Below are 15,288 nucleotides of genomic sequence, written 5' to 3' on the forward strand. Positions count from 1 at the left end.
ATGCGCGGCTGACGTCATATGACGCGTCAGCTGGCGCTAACTCCGGCAAGCGGGCTTAACGATTTTCGTTAAGCCCGTCTTGCCGGAGCCTACGGCGTCGGGCTGCTAGGGGGCACCAGAATCGGTCCCCGGTCGGGAAGGGGCGCGCTGCCGTAAAACCCGCCCGGGTTTTACGCCAGCTTTGCGATTTCTCCCGTTTTGGGAGAATCGCGCCCAACATTCTTATTTCTAATGATCTATTCTTCTCAAAGCACGGTTAGCACTGTTGCTTCACAGCGCCAGAGTCCCAGGCTCGATTCCTGGCTTGGGTCACGGCCTGCACGGAGTCTGCACGTTCTCCTTGAGTCAACATGGGTTTCCTCCGGGTGCTCCGGTTTCCTCCCACAAGTCCCGAAAGACGTGCTGTTAGGTAATTTGGACATTCTGAATTCTCCCTCTGTGTACCCGAACAGGCGCCAGAATGTGGCGACAAGGGGCTTTTCACTATAACTTAATTGCAGTGTTAATGTAAGCCTACTTGTGACAATAAAGATTATTATTATTATAATAAAGGATAGCGTTCCATTAGTCTTCTGAATTGCTTGCTGTACTGCAGCCTAAACTCATGCAAGAGAACACCTCAATCCGTCTGCACCTTGGATTTCTGCAGCTATTCTCTGTTAACATGCTGCCTTTTTATTCTTCCGGCCAAAAGGGACCATTTCACATCCCCACATTATACTCCAGCCGCCAATTCTTTGCCCATTCACTGAACTTAAGTCTCTTTGCAGACTCCTTGGGTGCAATTCACCCAAGAAATGACTAAGGGCTCGATTCAGCGCACTCAAGTTAAAGCCCGGTTTTGGGCGTGCCTGGCGGAACGTTTCATGACAGCAGCGTTGGTGAGATCACCAAAAATGAGCCCCCAAGAGATTCTCGCCATTCCTGGCTCCCTCGTCATCTGATCCCCCCAACTCGCACCTCAGCTGCTTGCCGCGAACAAGGGGGATCTGCCTTTAAGCACTCCCTCACCACTCATTCCCAGTCAACAGACAAGCACGGAAACGTGCAGAAATGCTCCTCGCTTTAGAGATGCCGAAGTCACAAGACTTCCTGGTGATGTGGATGAGAGGCGGGACAACCTGTTCCCCCGAGGTAGTTGGAGGACCAGCAGTAGGGTCAGAAATTCCACCTGGGAGGCAGTGGAAGTGGCTGTCAGTGCAGGCAGACAAAGAGGACCACCATCCAATGTTGGAAGAAGACCAACAACCTCCAACGAGCTGAAATGGTAAGTTGTCACCTCCCTCCTGGCATTAGTTCCGCCTGCCACTCCTCAAATTCACAACACCCCCCCCGCCCCACCGCCCTCAATCACAATTGATGGGCTGATACCCCACACCCTCCCCACATCTGATCTTTGTGCTTGTTCCTCAGGGCCCCCTGGCACCCACCAGGACAACCCTTCATGTCCAGGTTCGGCACCCACGCATGCCATCTGCTAAAGACCCTCCGACCTATCAATCATGCGGCTCACAATACCCTCCCTTTATCCCTGCAGGAGACGATAACCCATAATCAGTGAGAAAGGGCTGGGGGGGGGGGGGGGGGGGGAGGAATCTCAGAGAACAGGCCCTGGAAATCAGGGGGGTTTGCAGGAGGAGAGAGCATTAACCAACAGCGAGGTTGGCCTGCTCTGCAGAGGTAAGGATACAATGGCCCTTAACACAGATAGACATAGACATAGAATTGACAGTGACCTGTTTCAAGTCAGTTGTTCATGTCAGACAAAATGATCCTTCCCTCTAACTGATCACTTGTCCATTGCCTTGCAGAATCAACAACTGATGAGGCTAAACATCAGGTGCCGTACACTCCTGCCACTCAAGAGAACACCTCGGGGGAGAGTTCCGATGAGAACACTATCAAAGTGTCACAGCTGTCACCCCTACCTTCCAGCAGCACAGAGACACACACCTCAGTGGGCGATATTAGTGGACAGGCTTCTGGGGCACAATCTGGTGAGCACCACAAAGTTGCTGATGCACCTCAGTTGGAGGTAGGAACATCGAAGGGAGGCTGCAGGCGGAGGTCTGCTGGATCCCAGCACACAGCTGGGTCCCAGCCAGATGCCAAGCCTCTGGACAAGGTTGTCCCAGAGCTGATGCAGATGTTAGGACACTGCCGCGAGATTCGGGAGGGTGGGGGGGGGGGGGGGGGGGGGGGGGGGGGGTTGTCAGTGATGTTTTGGCAACTGCAAGGCTGATTGGAGGAATCACAAAAGGCTGCGGATGCAAGAGATGGTGCTGGCAATGCGTGGCACCGAGGCCGACACTGCTAGGGTGACGACCGCAGTGGGAAGCCCTGGAGCACGATCTCTGGATTTTGAGTAGTGCTGTCCAAGGCGATGGTGACCACCATGGTGGTGGGACTCAACATCATCTCCCAGTGGCTGAGGAACGTGTTCCAGGTGTACATTGCCAAGACACTGCGCAACATGCCCCAGTCACTGAGGAGTATTGCTCAGGGCATCAACACCATGGTGCAGACAATGGGGAGCCACCAGGACTAGCAGTGCCCAGAGACTCAGAGGTCTCTGGAGCTCACAGGGCCCTATGGGCACCATCAGGGAGGAGGAAGCACTGCAGGCCAACCTGGGGTCTGCCACCCAGGAGACTGCAGCGGTCTCAATTTTTCCCCAATCCCTCCCTCCTGAGTGCATCTCAAGGGCAATGGGCAGAACAGGTTGGTGATGCCAGTTCCGCCAGTATATTGGTCAGGACCCCTGGCTCCAGGCCCTCCAGAGGACATAGGCCAAGGACATCAAATGCCACCCGACCTGGAAAGCAGCAGGCTGCCTCCACCTCTGATGTGCATTTTGGAGACACACCTAGATGTAGCAGTAGACCACGGGAAGATCAGAAGTGGTGGGGAGCACGGAGTTGGAGGGTCACTATCTGGAGCTCGGGAGAATGGAAATCTGTCATAGTGAACTGTTCAATATTAAACCAGATCACAACCTGATACATGTGAAGCCTTTGTCACTTTAAACTTCACAGCAGGCCTGTCAGCCCCTGTTGGCCTCTCCCCCCACCCCCTGCAGTTCCCCCCCGCCCTCCCCGAGGCACAGTGGTCCAAAATCAAAAGCCCCCGATGCAGAAAGACGGGAGTCAGACTTAAACAGAAACCTAGCAGCACCAGAGCTTTCCTCCCAGTGAGTTATCGTCACTCTACTGCTTTGTGTGATGACCCGCTGATAGTGCCGACACAGGCCCATAAACCTGGAGTTATGTTACACAATCCTTGGAGGGGGTAATGGGATGCGGTCGGGGAGGGTGCGGTGTGATGGAGGTTTTGGTTTAGGGGTGCAGGTGATGGGGGGGGGAGGAGGAAACAAATGGGGAAGCAGTGGAGGGGAGGGGAATGTGGGGAGGGAGGGATTGTAGGAGAGGGAAATGTGTGGGTTTTGCTGATGGGTACAGCCTCATCCCAGGAGAATGAGTAGCCGATCAGGGCCTCTCTGGTCTTCCTGGCATGTCGGACCCTTGCTGTCGTCTGCCACTCATCCTCTGGCTCCTCCTTGAGCTCATCCTCCAACGCCTCCTGGACTTCCTCATCCTCCTCCTTCAGCATGTCGCTCCGCTGCTGTGCCAGGCAATGTGTCTCTATGACGACCGTCTGGTGGCCTTGACATCTATCGTTATGAAGTGCTTTGAGAGGTTGGTCATGAAACACATCAACTCCATACTTCCAGACAGCCTTGATTCACTGCAATTCTCATACTGCCACAACCTGTCTACAGCAGACACCATCTCCGTAGCCCTACACTTATCCTTGGAGCATATCGACAACACAAACTCCTACATCATACTCCTAGTCATTGATTACAGCTCTGCCTTCCACACTATCATCCCAGCTAAACTCATATCCAAATTCCAAAACCGAGGACTTGGCTCCTCCCTCTACATATGGATCCTCGACTTCCTGACCCATAAACCACAATCAATAAGAATAAACAACAACACCTCCTCCACGATAGTCCTCAATACCGGGACCCCGCAAGGCTGAGTACCTAGCCCCCTACTATACTCCCTATACACACGTAACTGTGTGGCAAAATTCGGCTCCATGTTTGCTGATGACACAATCATTGTGAGTTGGATCTCAAACAACAATGAGTCAGAGTACAGGAGGGAGATAGAGAACTTAGTGAAGTGGTACAATGACAATAATCCCTCCCTCAAAGTCAGCAAAACTAACGTGCTGTCATTGACTTCAGGAAGTGAAGCATCGTACACACCTCTGTCAGCATCAATGGTGCCGAGGAGGAGATGGTTGACAGCTTCAAATTCCTAGCCGTGCACATCACCAACAATCTGTCCTGGTTCACCCATGTTGACACTTCGACCAAGAAAGCACAACAGAGCCAATACGTTCTCAGGAAATTCAGCATGTCCACATTGATTCTTACCAATTTTTACAGATCCGCCATAGAAAGCATCCTATCTGGCTGCATCTCAGCCTGGTATGGCAACTGCTCGGCCCAAGACCGTAAGAAACGATATAAAGCGTTGTGAACACCGCCCAGTCCATCACGTGAACCCACCTCCCATCCATTGACTCCGTCTATACCTCTCGCTGCCTTGGGAAAGCGGGCAGCATAATCATAGACCCCTCCTTCCCAGATTATTCTTTCTTCCAATTTTTTCCATTGGGCATAAGATACAAAAGTCTGTGACCGCACACTAACAGGTTCCAAACCAGCTTCTTCCCCACTGTTACCAGACTGCTGAATGGCCCTCTTATGGACTGAACTGATCTCTCTGCTCATCTTCTCTACTGTTGTAGATCTACAGTCAGTATGCTTCACCCGATGTCTATGTCCATGTATTTACATTGTGTATTTATCGTATCGTATGTCCTATGTTTTTTATGTAAGGATCGATCTGCCTGGACTATACGCAGAACAATACTTTTCACTGTACCTCGGTACATGTGATAATAAATCTAAATCTATTCTAACAGACTCTTACTGCTCTCCCATGACCTTTCCTCTGTAAACTTGGGGTCTTCCAAAAGCCTGCAGTCTGTGCCTTAACTCACATCAATCTACCTATCCACCCATCACTTCTGTACTTGCTGATTTATATTAGCTCACTGTTAAGTAATGCCTCAATTTTAAAATTCTCATCCTTGTTTTCAAATCTCTCCATGTCCTCATCCATGCCTCCCACTGTAATCTCCTCTAGACCTTACAACCTCCTAGGATATCGAGCTCCAATTCTGGCCCCTTAGTCATTCCTGATTTTTATCGCTTTACCAGTGGTGGCCATGTCTTCAGCTGCATGGGCCTCGTTAATGGTTGAGTGGATCATAATGCAAAACACACAAGATACAAAAATCTCATTTGGTGTTTTTTTGATTTTTTTTGGGAAAGGTTGTTCGTGTGTTTTCAAAATTTCAAGAAAAAAGGAGAATCCGTTAATGTCTTGTTAATTACATTGTTAAGATTTGATAATGTTGTTGTTCAGGTGAGGAGAATCAAGCTACTGGTTGTCTTTCATCACACACATACAAGGGATAGCTCAGACACTGCGGGGAGGGGGATTGCAGAATAGGAGGGGAGCAGCGATACTGAACAAGTCAATAAAATCTCATGACAAATGGGCTTGGATCCTATGAACAGACCCCAAGCTTTGGAATAGCCTGCCTAAACGTCTCCACCTCTCTACCTCTCTCTTTTCCTCCCCCTTTCAGGCCTAACTTTCAAAACCTAACTATCTGATCAACACTAATATCGCCTTATGTTGCTCAGTCTCATATTTTGTTTTATAATAGTCCTGAGAAGCACCTTAGTGTGGTGATAAGCCTGTAAGTAATATCATAGATGGTGGGTGGTACGACCTTAAACCAGCAAGTGGCGGCACAGACACACCATGCAGTCTCAAGGCAATGGTCATGTGACAAGGCACTCCGATATAAGTGGGGGCACATCCGGTGATCGGCAGATGGTTATGAAACGTACAAGAAGACAGTCGTGCCTTGGGGTAGTTCCAGAGGAGTACAAAGAAACTCCTTGATAACTTGCTCTGTAACAGATCGTTATCTTACCATGTGTGATTCAATAAAGACCCTGCTTTGGAAAAATCAGGTCATTTTGTAGATTCCTTGCTGGACATCGAACACCAAACACAGGGCGAAATTCTCCGCACCCGCGGAAAGTCGGCAAACCATCGTAAAAATCGGGACCGTTTTACGACGGTCGCGAAGGCTTCATTTCCCGACCGATTCACTTCCTGGAAATGGGCTAGTAGCGCGGCCGCGTCAATTACGTGCGGGATGACGACGGAACGCGACGACGACACGAACCCGCCCATGTGACGCCGCCCGACGCCGTAAAAAGGCGCCGGCGACCACAGAATCTGTCGGGCAGGATGTCGGAGCCGAGGAGAGCTGCTCCTCGCTTTGCAGATGCAGACGTCGAGGCGCTGCTCGATGCCGTGGAGCAGAGGAGGGGCATCATCCGCCCGCGGAGAGGGCATCGCCAACCTGCCAGCACGGTACGCCAGGCCTGGCGTGACGTGGCTGCTGCCGTCAGTGCTGTGGGGCAGACCCCTCGCTCAGCAGAGCAATGTCGGAAGAAGCTACACGACCTCATCAGGTCTGCCAGGGTAAGTGCCATGAGGGTGCCCCCTAGTCACAACCATCCCTCCCCCTTAACTGCCCGGGGGGGGGGAGAGGGATTGGGGCAGAGTTATTTGAGGGTGGTTCACAAAGTTGTCACAGATCCTGCGCTCTGGCCCCGAGGAGAGATGCAATCGTCTGACGACAACTTGCCCCCCCCAAACTGTGCCAGTATCTGAACGGACTGCTGATACCTACCGTTTTGTAATGATCTACCTATGTTCCCTCCCCCAACAGGCCAAGGCCGGTCATAACCACCGTGAGCGGCACAAGACTGGAGGGGGTTCGCCCAACATGCACCCCCTCAGCACCTTTGAACAGAGGGCACTGGACCTTGTTGGGGGGTCTGCCTCCCGCGATATCGCGCAATGCGAGGTTGGCGGAACTGCAGCAAGTGAGACAACCCTCCCTGACAAACCCCCCCCCCCTCCCCCATCCTCTGTCCCTTCACAAACCCTGCCCACTGGGACACCTCCCCCATCCTCTGTCCCTTCACAAACCCTGCCCACTGGGACACCTCCCCCATCCTCTGTCCCTTCACAAACCCTGCCCACTGGGACACCTCCCCCATCCTCTGTCCCTTCACAAACCCTGCCCACTGGGACCGTCCAGCGGCCTGCCGAGCAAATCGAAATAACCCGTCTCATTCTCTTCCCTAGGACATGATGCCGAACGACCAGGGCCGTCTGCCTCCAGACGGAGACAGGAACCTGCCGCCACCTCACCCGGGGCCTCACAACAGAGGGTGCCCGATCAGCGGGCAGCCCTATCCGCCCCAACCCAATCTGCGGACCAGGATGCACAGAGGGTTCGAAGTCCACCATCACCACCAGAAATGGCCAGGGACAACCCTCCTGTCGCTGAGCAGCCCCACACCATGGACGAGGCCCTAAGCATTGAGAGCGTCGGGCTTGCGGCACTGCTTTCTCCCACCACATCCATCATCCCAGAGAAACACACCCCGGCGGGCCTATTTAGTGATGAGTCTCCTGGGGCACAGTCTGGTTGGCACATCACAGCTGAGCAGGTACAGCAGGTGGAGGTCGGAGCAACAGAGGGCCCGGACTCGCGGAGGCCAGACCAGGCCCAGGATGCAGCTGGCTCCCAGACGTTTTCTGAGTTCCTGGAGTTTATCAACCCACCCGCACAGCCGATGCCTCAGGAAACCCAGGGAAACAATGACGGGATGAGGGCTTCCTTCCAGACTCTGCAGACGCTGTTAGGGGAGTCGAACCGCGTCCAAGAGCAGGGAGTGGTGCCACTCATGGCAGAGACCCAGTCCGACACCGCACGGGTGGCATCCGCGGTGGAGGCAATGGGTCAGGTTATGCAAGACGTTGGGGTTAATGTGCACGCGTCATCCTCGGCCCTGGACAGGGTGGCCCTCTCACAGGCAGCAATGTGCCAGAGCCAAAATGACATTGCCGGCGCCCTGCGGGCCATGGCCGAGTCTCAGCAGGTCATTGGCCAGTCGCAGCACGCCATGGCACAGTCCCAGCAGTCGATAGCACAGTCCCAGCAGTTGGTCGCGGAGACCATCAACCGCCTGACACATGTGCTGGATGGCGTCGTGCACACACAGGTTGAGATCGCACAGTCCCTGGCGGGAATGTCTAACTCCCTGGACTCCGTCTCTGCAAACCTTCGGATCCTGGTGGATACCGTTGCAGGCCTCCAGGACTGGCAGCGCCAGGTGTCGGTGGTGCGACGGGGAACCTCCCCGCTCGCACCTCTGTCCCAAAGTGAGGCCCGGGGGCCACCGGGCTCCCCGAGGGAGGAGGAGGTTTCGGGGCCCGTCCCATTAACTCCATCACGGGACGTCCCGGAATTCTCGGCCTCCCCCCGTCCCATCCCTGGTGCATCGGGTGGGCAGCAGGCAGAGCAGGGTGGCACAATGTCACCCGAGACGCCCGCAGAGCAGCCTGGCCCATCCAGGCCGGCTCGCCACAGGAAACGCATAGCCAAGGAGAAACGAGTCGAGGGGGGCGATTCGCAGCAATCCTCCTCCACTCCTGCTGTATCATCTGGGGATTCACTTAGACGTAGTGGTAGGGCCGTAAGGCAACTAAGATAGACACTGAGTAAGTTGGCACGGGTGAAGGGCACAGTTTAGTTGTAGGGGCTAGGGCACCTGTAAATAATTGTTAATATTAAACGCACTGTTCCACCTTACTTGTAATACCGTGTGATTGTTCCACAGGCACAGGAATCGTGATGGTGACCGAGTGTCGCTGGGGGTGACGGGTGGTGAAACCTCGGTGCCGGGTGTGCAGTCCCTGCCCCTACCCCCCTCCCACAGCTAGCCCACGCGGGCACGTGATGGAGTGTCAGTGACGAACTCAGCGGCCACCAAGGTGGATGGTTCAGCTATTGCCATGGGTCAGACTCTCTCTAACGATTCTGAGCTCACAGCTCTTCGCAGAGCGGGCTGTCATCATTCCACATGGCACTGATCACACCCGCTGACACAGCCATCAATGTTGTGCCATTCCGTCTGTACCCAGTGATAAGCGTCATGTCGAAGTGGAGCAGTGTACACTGAGGTGGGGGGGGGGGGGGTTGTGGTGGTGGCAGTTGTGTGGTGACCCTTTGCATGACTAGCGATACAGGTGGTGGTTTGGTGTTCATCGGGGACGTCACATGCGATGCGTGAACCGTGCTGCCACCAGGGCGTCGCGTGCCCGCCGTCCTTGCCGGGTCCGTCGTGCCGCCTCCTGGACATCACCAGCACCTGGGTCGTGTCTGCGTGCTGCGCCCGCCACTCCGCCAGCGTCCTCGTCCTCCTCCTCCTCCTCCTCCTCCTCCTCCTCCTCCTCTGTGCTGGCACCACTGCCACTAGCTTCTCCCTCCGCCTCCTGCAACAGGTCATCTCCCCTCTGCATCGCGATGTTGTGCAGCGCACAGCAGACCACTACAATGCGAGCGACCCTGTCGGCCTGGTACTGCAGGGCCCCTCCGGAGCGGTCCAGGCACCTGAATCTTATCTTCAGGAGGCCAAGGCAGCGCTCCACCACACCCCTGGTTGCTGCATGGGCCTCGTTGTATCGTGTTTCCGCATTGGTCTGAGGCCTCCGTATAGGCGTCATCAGCCAAGACCTCAGCGGATAACCCCTGTCACCTAGCAACCAGCCCCTCAGCCGGGGGGGACGTCCCTCAAACATCGCAGGGATGAACGACTGCGCTAGTATGTAGGAGTCATGCACACTCCCTGGGAACCTTGCACAGACGTTCATGAACCTCATGTGGGGGTCACATACCACCTGGACATTAATGGAGTATGTCCCCCTCCTGTTTGTGAACACTTCCTTGTCCACAGCAGGCGGGCGCATGGGGACGTGAACACAGTCGAATGACCCCTGAACCCTCGGTATCCCGGCCACACTGGCAAATCCACGGGCTCGTGAGTCTTGACTTGCTTGGTCCTCGGGGAAGGTGATGTAGCGGTCCGCGATGGCATAGAGGGCGTCGGTCACATCCCGGATGCACCTGTGCACCGATGACTGGGAGATCCCAGAGATGTCCCCGCTCGGAGACTGGAAGGAGCCGATAGCATAGAAGTTCAGAGCGACCGTCACCTTCATGGCTACCGGGATCGCGTGTCCTCCCCCCGTTCCACGTGGGGCGAGGTGCGACAGGAGTTCGCAGATATGTATCACCGTCTGCCTACTCAGCCGGAGTCTTCTCCTGCAGGTGATGTCCGGCATTGTTAGGAAAGAGACCCGGACACGGTACACCCTCGGCTTTGGTCGTCGCCTCTGACGCCGTGGCTGCACCCTCACTCCCTCCTCTTCCTCTTCCTCCTCCTCCTCATCCCCCTCCTCCTCCTCCCCATGCTGCTCGACGACTGGCAACTCCTCGGCCCTTCCCTCTGCTGCTGCAGCTGGCCCTGCAGCCACTGCGGGTTGTGGGTGTGGATGCTGCTGCATCTCCAAATCCAGTAGAGCGGCCCCAACCACTGCTCAGAACATAGGCGTTCTGTTCACAGACATTGTGCTAACCTACAGAAGGGTGGTGGGAGGCAGAGAAACGGAACATGTTAGACGGACGTTAGTCGACACCTCGGCAGCCGCCAGCCATGGGATACCAGTGTGTCCCGGTGGCCTGGTCGCGCTGCTGACACGCGGTCAGCCTAACCCCTGGTCACTTTCTGCATCCAACGGCCAGTAAACTATGGCCTCCTCACGGGTGCGTCAGTGGCCTGTGGCCGGAAGCCACAGGGGAACCAGCGGCCGTGTCCTCGTCACCTGCACACCATGGCATGCTGGCAGACATATTGTTACGGGGTTGGACGGCTCACTCTCTACCTAACCCCCCCCCTTCCGTCGCCCCCCACTGCCCCCTCCGTCTCCCCCACTGCCCCCTCCGTCTCCCCCACTGCCCCCTCCGTCGCCCCCCACTGCCCCCTCCGTCTCCCCCACTGCCCCCTCCGTCTCCCCCACTGCCCCCTCCGTCGCCCCCCACTGCCCCCTCCGTCCCCCCCACTGCCCCCATTCTGGGCCCCCTCCCGTTCCCAGGGATGCCTTCCCCGTTGTGGCCAGTCTCGAGCGGTGCGCTGAACGGTGCGCTGAGCGGTGCGCTGAGTGGTGCCCTGACCTCCTCCAAGCAGTCGTCAGCCAGGCCGACTGGTTGACGAATTTAAAAAGCAGGTGTGCTCCACGACGTCCAAACAGGGCGCCATGACGTCGGGACTTCGGCCCATCCGGGCCGCTGAATAGCGGGGGGGCTCTCAGTGGCGATTCTGGTCGTGTCAGTGGCGGGAAGGAGGCGTTTGTCGGGAAACGCGACTCCGACAATTTGCGGGGTTCGAAGAATAGCGGGAGGGCGTCGGAACAGCGTCGCCGTAAAAATTTCCGACACCCGCTATTCTCCGAACCGTCGTGAGTCCGGAGAATCGCGCCCACAATACTTAGGATATTTTATTATGTTAAAGATGTTATAGAAATACAAGTTGCTGCACTGGAGTGCCAGCCCTCACGTTGGGCTCAAGTCCCTACAGTGGGACGCTTAACACACAACCGTCTGACTCAGGGAAGAGAGTGCGGCCAATTGAACTGAGGTCGAAAGAGAGAAATAAGTTCAGCATTTCAGCCGGGACCCTTCATTGGATCCTAATTCATTAATTTCTTTCTTCCGTCTCGGATGCTGGAAGACCTGCCTTACATTCTGAACATTTCTGATTTGGGACACTCAAGGATTTCCCCATCACCCGAGCTCTCTTCACTCGCAGTATCTGATAACATAAATGAGAACAAGTCTTTCAGTCTTGGACTGGCAAAAGTGAATAAATAGGTTACTTATGATTAAGCTGAACGTTTTGCCATTAAAATAGAAACATGAATATAAATTCAGCACAGAGACAGCAGAGGGAGCTCCATGTATACTGACGAGGACCGGCTCCCTTTCCAACCTGCCTCTGTCAGACCACACATGTGCTTAGAGTAGGTGCTAACACGTGATGCTCCAGCACACTGTGCCAGTTTACAGCCTGGAGGCTTACTTTTTCAAGTACTTTCAATGATTAATGATTTGAGTGCAGATTGTCCCAGACACACCAACCCCTCTGTCTCATATGTCAGAGACAGAGCCTCAAAAATAAGAAATTTGGTGCAAAACATTATCGGTTGACTGCTTGATCTGAAGCATCATTAATGGCTTATTTAATCTCCAAAGGTCAGAGTTGTTCACACAAATGATGGGCTAGATTCTCGGGACCCCAGCGGTGTGTTCCTTGGGTGCGCCGCTTGCTGGCAGCAAGAATCTCCACTCTTTCCGCTTGTCAATGGGATTTCCTGTTGAAGCCACCCCACACTGCCGTGAAACCCGAGGGTGGGGGTGCGTTCAAGGCGGGAACAGAGAATCCCAACATCGGAGAATTCCGGCCGATACCACTTCATCTGAAAATGCTTTGCTAAGAATCTTTTTAAAAATCCTACCTGTTTTCCACACACCTGTCAAAGAAGAATCCTCCCTCACATCACGTTACAGCACAATGGGAGGCTATTTGGTTTCTTGTGTCTCTTTGGGAGAGCTGTCTAACTTGTTGCATTTCTCTCCTCTTTCTCCATTGCCTTGTATCGTTTTTCTTTTCAGTATTCATTCACTTCAGTTCCACTTTTCAGTTTACTGTCGGATCTGCTTTTGCCCACCTTTCAGGCAGCGCTTCTCAAATCACAATTCACAAGGGGTGAGATGGTGGTGCAATGGTAATGTTGTTGAACTAGTAATCCAGAGACACGGTGGACATCGGTTTGATCCAACCACAGAAGCTGCTGTAATTTCAATTCAGTGACTAAATCTGGAATTGTAAAGTTGGTCTCATTGATGGTGACCATGAAACTATCATCGGTTATTGTAAAAACCCATCTGGTTCACTGATGTCCTTTAGGGAAGGAAATCTGGTGTCCTTACCCGTTCTTGCCTATATGTGACTCCAGCCCCACAGCAATGTGGTTCACTATTAATTGCCCTTTTTTCTGTCTACACTCTGAGCCCAGGCTCTGATAAAGTAAAGAAAAAAATTGGTAAGGAGTATAGGAACCTCTGCAACGCATTCATTTGAATCAAGGTGACAGTGGAGTCGGACACTTTCGGAACTTTCAAGCGGTTATTGGATAGGGATAGCTTGATCTTGGTTCCGGACAATGCTCGGCACAACATAGAGGGCTGAAAGGCCTGTTCTGTGCTGTACTGTTCTATGTTCTATAAGTGGCCAAACAAACCACTGAGTTCAAGGGAAATCTGGAATGGGCATCAAGTGTTGAGCCGGGATACCCACGATACACGATGGAGAAATGAATAGACAGTTATGTCGATAGGGTTTGATGAAGTAAATATTGAGGAGACTTGTTTAGTATAAGTAAAAGTGCAATTCAGAGCAGTGGAAACTAATTTATGGTTTCCTGATATAATTTGAATTGTTTTATCTGACATTTAATTCCTATATTTAACTCAAGCTTTTTCACAGCACTTAGAAGAGCCATCTTTTAAGAATGAAGTTGCCTTAGTTCTAGATGGCCATTGGTTGTTTTCCCTTTGAGGGGGAAAGCTGACTGCTGGTGATTTAACTCGTGGGTCCCCACACCTCAGGGGACGGGCAAAGTTGAGAAGGCGGAGCCTTCATGAATAACTTCAGCCGGTATGGGAAATGAACCCATGTTGGCCTCGCTCTGCATCGTGAGCCAGCTGTCCAGTCAACTTAACTAAGCCTTACCCCCTTTCAGGAATTATCAGCAACTATGGGGCTTCTACATATGTAATAGAGAGCATCCTATCCGGCTGCATCACAGCCTGGTATGGCAACTGCTTGGCCCAAGATTGCAAGAAACTGCAGAGTGTGGTGAACTCAGCCCAACGTATCACACAAGCTTGCCACCCCCACATTGATTCTGTCTACACCTCCCGCTGCCTCAGGAAGGCAGACAGAATTATCAGAGACTCCTCCCACCCAGGCATTGCCTTCTCCCAGAGCCTTCCACCAGGCAGAAGGTACAGAAGTCTGAAGACCCGCACATCCAGACATAGGAACAGCTTTTTCCCCACAGCTACAAGACTCCTCAACGACTCCCCCTCGGACTGATCTGTTCCCTATAAGAACACCATTCACGACGCCCTATGCTACACTTGCTCATGTATTTGCTTTGTTTGGCCCCTTGTTCTGCACTGTAACCAATCACTGTTTGTCGATGTACCATTTGTCAATGTTATCTGTTGATTATTCTTTTGTCTATTATGTACGTACTGTGTACGTTCCTTGACCGCAGTAAAATACTTTTCACTGTACTTCGGTACATGTGGCGATTAATCAAATCAAAGTCAAAAGTCTAATATACGTGTTTTTTGCATTGGAATATTCTGATTCTACAAGTAATAATTTCTCTGGCAGTTTTAAAAAACCTTTTGTTCTCAATCATCGCCTTCAGTCCACAAACAGAAAATTCAAGAAAGTAACAGGAAAATTCCACAACAAAACACCTTGAATTTGTGCAACAGAAAAATAACGCAAAACTGGACTCAACCAGATCGACCAAATTAATATTCAATGGTCTGACATCCTGCTGTACTACTAAATATCGAAAATTGAAATAAAGTGAAGTCCAGCAGTAAGGAACGGGGCTATGGTAAAAAAGAAAATTAGGTGCCAGAGCTAGGCTTTTGCTTCTTGCCTGACACACCTGGTTTAGTAAGATGAACAAAATAAAATGTGAAAACAGGTACTCAAATCCTTCATTTCTCCAATCTGTTGCTTGTTCTCAGTCTAATTTATGAGCAGGTAATGAATTAGGGTGGACTCTTGTGGCTTCCCCAGGGGAGAATTTGGTTTGGGGCGGATGAATTTAATTGGGCATAATCAGGCAGGATGGTGTGGTTGGGGTGGGATTGGAGAAGGGTGTGGGGACCCCACTCCCTCCCCATCTCTACCTTGATTAAGTCTGTGGCGGGAAGGCCTCTGAGCGGCTTTATTGAGCACCTTAAGAGGCAATTAATGCCGATTTAAGGTCTTCACCGCAATGGTGCTGATATTTATCCAGCACACCCTTTGGACCTGCTGCCACCCTTCCTCCTCAGTGACCCTCACCTCATGACCCCATCCTACCATCACTCATCTCTGGCCTAAGACTCAGAGACAAT

Source organism: Scyliorhinus canicula, chromosome 9, assembly GCF_902713615.1.
Source record: "Scyliorhinus canicula chromosome 9, sScyCan1.1, whole genome shotgun sequence".
NCBI lineage: Eukaryota > Metazoa > Chordata > Chondrichthyes > Carcharhiniformes > Scyliorhinidae > Scyliorhinus > Scyliorhinus canicula.